Below are 4857 nucleotides of genomic sequence, written 5' to 3'. Positions count from 1 at the left end.
CTACCAGAGCTCCTTTGTCTTAGTCTGTCTTAATCTGTAAACTTCACTGAAACCTGTCATGGGTGACCCTGCTAATATTTAAAATACCAGTTGCATAGTTTTCAGAATCATAGCAACACGCAAGCTACCAAAGTATGACAAACTGACAGACAAATTCTGGCTGCTTCTTACATAGACTCACTAGTTAAACTCATTTCATCAATGCATCATTTGTATAACCATTAATGACAGCATTGTGCTTATTACACACAAAAAAATGTGTTTAAGGAATATTTGCTTTACCAATGTACTGATATTATTCTCATTTAAAGAATTCATATTAGTCACTATTCTATTTTACTTATACATATAATGTATAAGCTACAGGAGTCCTGGTATGGTGCTGTGGGTTAATGTGCTGGACTGCAAAGTCAGTTTGAACCACAAGGTCGGTGGTTCAAGCTCACCAGCTGCTCCTCAAAAACCTTATACAGGTTGCTTATACAAGGTCAGAACTAACTCAATGGCACTGAACAACAACAACATGAGTCCTCAGAACATTACAACACACACATAATTTAATTAATATGTCAAAATGAAATTGGTTCCTCTGTTAATAAAATTTAGAGACCAAAATTTTATAATAGCTGTTTCTCATTAAAATACTAATTCTCAAAATTAAGATATTTATTTATTCCTATGTGTCTGTTGGCATTATACACAGTGGACAGTACAAAGCTAATCTGTTATTTTCCTACACAAGAAGTAAATATCTAAAATACTGTATGTTAACATGTAAGTTCATCAAAATAGATACCTCCTACCAATTTCTTAATATATCATTTTCCAAGGTTTCCAGACTTCAAATAATTTTGAGAACTACTAAATACTTAATAGGCTTTCAATTAATATTCATGATATTGAATTTTCTACTTCTTTATAACCTTCCTTTTCCTTTATGCCCCATCTGTAATTTATCAAGGTCTTATTAATTCTCTCACCAGAATATCACTAGCATCATTTCTACTTTTTAACCACTATCATATATGAATAGGACTTAGTTACATTGGTTCTACATTGATAGATGATCTTTTTGTTGCTTCAGAGATAGTAAGAATCTCCATGAACTGAGAAAAATATTTATTTAAATATGCATATAATTTTAAGCCTTTCTGAACCATATCAAATAAGATTTCCACATTCATACACATTGAAATAAAAATAATGCTTCTATGATCACTTCATTATTTTGTTTGCTGTTTATAAATTGTACCAATTCACAAGTTTATGATTTTTCATAGAGGTAGATATTAACTTGGATTAAAAATAAAAATTAAATTAAGAAAATGAAACAAAAATAAAAACTGATAAGAATTTTAAATTGACATTTACAAATCAATAGTTTCCTGTCTGTAACAAGTAAGAGTCAAATGTTTCTGTGTTCCTTTAAATCAACTTGACTTCTTGGTAAACTAGCTGTGTGAGATACTGTTTTATTTTCTAGTTCAGTCATTTTAACATTTGACAGACTGTTATTTGTTGAAAGAGTTTGCATTACATTTCATATCAGGAAAAAGAAGAAGAAGGAAGGTTTTAAAACTATGACTGTCAAAAGAAAAGTTAAAATACATTCACTCTAAATTAAATAAAAAGCACTGGCCCTATTCTATCAATTATTTATTTATAATACTATACTAAATAAGAAACCAAGTCTTAAGAAGGCAAGTAGTATGTATTTTTAATTCAAATATCTAGTTAGGTAACTTATATGTCAGTGCATAAATTTAGTGGTTGGCCCTGTGGTCCTTCCTAACTTGAAATTTTTAATAATGCTGAAAGCATAGCACAGGAAAGAACCTGAATGTTTATTTCAACTTATTTTATTCTGACCTTTTCCTCTTTCAAGTTTTATTATTTATTTCTCTTTCCACATAAATATACATTTATATACCATATACACCCACTACTCAATTAACATCATGGTTAGGTTCCAAACTTCAGTGAACAAATGCTCCCCAGACTCAGAAATAACCCTGTGGGGCTCTGCTCTCTCCCCTGCATCAGCCATCTGTAGCTTGGGTATCTCCATGTCTGACTTCCAATGAGCTGTTCAGCTTGTGTGATTTAAAACCACAGGCTGACTTACTTGTAGGCAAGATAGTAGAGTAAGCAGACTCTATGATCAGACCTTGTACAATAAAGATACAGGTGACCAAGTGAAACAGATACAGAGGGTGATACTGGAAACCTGAGCTTTAGATAACAGAACAGAGAGGTAGACTGAGTGCCAGTGGAAGGGGAAGTTGAACAGGAGGAGTGAGAGACAATAAAAATGTGAGGGCTGTCAGCTGGTTTGGACTCTCATGGACATCTTGAGCTTTTATTGTGCTTGATTGTTGATGCAGTGGACCTTGTGCACAGGATGTGACTGTGACCTAGGGGTATGGCTTTCTCTTGTTCTGTGCTCTCCTGGTAGCTGAGTGCATGTCATCCTGCCTTCACCAATTCAGCAATCAGTGGCACCCTCTTCTGTGCAACCGCATCTCTGCCGAGAATCAGATGCCAGGAGTGCCACCCCTGCTTCTGAAGGCATGTGAATCCATACTGAACTATGCTACACAAACATTTCCATTTTCTATCTAATCCAGCATGATATAGATGGTGAATGCCTGAGAATACATCAACCTACAATCATCAATATAATGTAAATACAACAACACTGCAATTTCGGTTTACTTGAAGAAGCAAAACAGAGTGCCACCTATGAATGCAATAGCTCAAAAGAGGGGACAAATCTTTACAGCAAGGATCATTCCCACCCCCTCCATACACAGAGTAGACAGAGATGAGCAACTTGGACATTGACTACCCAAAATGGTGGTGGTGGTGGGGGTGGTACAAAGGCAAGAAGTGACTGGCTTACAAGCTTTCAAGAGGGAACCTAGATTCAGAAGACGCGGAGGAAAGTAGAATCTCCACTGAGTAGTTCCAATCTGTCTAGGCAGGGCTGATGAAAGGAAATGCGGATGGGTCTCTTGTGATACAATAGTGAATAATTGTTATCAGGACTGATAGTGAGGGTCAGAAATGTAAAGGTAGACATTTTGTAGCAACTTTTCAGTCTAGGACCGGAGGTCCCTGGAACCATCAAGGGAGAAGAGCGGAGAGTGAGACCCTACCCAGAGAAGCAGTGATGCCTGAGATGGAGGCAGAGATGATGATGAGGAGACATGGAGCAGCTGGGAACTGTAGACCCAGACACAGAGAGGGGCAATGTGCTGACGACTGGGGGGAGGGGGGCCGGGGGGGGGCAGGCTTGTAGTGTACATTGAGGGGATTGTAACCATGGCAATGAAACAATATACTATAGGATGAATGTAAAGCTGATGTTCTCCCATGTAAACTATCACATAATTCACAATAAAACACTTTTTTTTTTAAAAAGTTATTTTTGTTTATTTAAATAAGTGTTTTCCAATGGCCTTCTCTTTTTTGTTCTTTACTCTTTCGCAATCTTTTTGAATGTAATTTTTGTGTAAATGATTCCTAAGGAGAATAGATGACGTGACTGAATACAAAGTGATTGCAGACAGTATCAGGGCTGCAATATGTTACCAATATTTCTAGCTTCTCCTGCATTTCCTTTGCCCCTGAATGAGCAATATTTCCTGATGTTTTGATAGATACAGATGAAATATATATATATATAAAAGAAAAAGGACAAAGAATGGAAGCAAAATATTTCAAAAAGAGCTATGCCTTGATGGAAAGGATAAGTATATCAGGTTTTTTTTTTCTATTTTTAATTGAAAAATCACTGTAATTATAAAAATGTTGGGCTATATTAAATTTGCTACACTCATTTTTAAGTTAATTTGAATAATTTATACAGTAACAATAATATATAGATTCCAGGTAATTTTATATTAATTAGATGACATTTTTTCTTCTAAGTTTTAGAATGCTATAAATGAAATGAATTGAATTATTATACTATCAATATATTGAATAAATCATATCAGCTTCCCAATCCAATAGCACACCTGGGCATTTTGCTGCAAAGAAAATGCATTTTGAATATCATGTAAATAATCTTTCTTTCCCCCGCCTTCCTCTTTTTTTCATTCTTTATTACATAGATTTCTAGACCAATTAAGAATATTACTAACTTCATAGAAGTTATAGAAATTAGTAACCGGAGATTGTTTATGCCACCCAAGGCCGTGAACAAAAATGACATAGACAATTGCTTAAAAATATTACTAGTGATTTTTTAAATGACTTGTTCAAATACACACACTAAAAGTCAGAATTTCCATTTGAAATGGTCTAATCAGAAGTAGACTGTATTTCCGTCATTTTGTTTTTCATTCACACTTCCACACTCTTAGACTGTAGAATTTATAAATGATATTACAATTAAATTGAAGAGTTTATTTATAAAGAATTTCTGCTTTGTGCAGTATAAGACATATCTTATCGATCAATCAATGGTTACTCAGGCATGGTCAACATCATCTATCAGGTCTACTTTAAAGACTGAGCACTCTGACAAGCATGTATGGTGTGTATTAGTTAGCATAATAAAACACTTCTTTGTTATACAGTATCACTCTTGATAATTTGTCCTTGTGCTTAAATTTTCACTACTTGTGACAAATGCCTTTAACCAATGTGCTTCTGGCTACAGAAATTTCCAAATGCTATGATATGAGGAGACTTCAGAGAGAATACATTTGTGATAGTAGTAGGTATAAATGCTGTGGTATGGATTTGTTAAAACTTATTTTCTTTGATGAGAGTAAACAACCAATATGATTTTTAGAGTATACTATGAGATTGGAAAAGGATTATATAGAATATGCAATATGGTGTATT

This window comes from Chrysochloris asiatica, unplaced genomic scaffold, assembly GCF_000296735.1.
Source record: "Chrysochloris asiatica unplaced genomic scaffold, ChrAsi1.0 scaffold00019, whole genome shotgun sequence".
NCBI lineage: Eukaryota > Metazoa > Chordata > Mammalia > Afrosoricida > Chrysochloridae > Chrysochloris > Chrysochloris asiatica.
Note: the sequence above shows the minus strand (reverse complement) of the source record.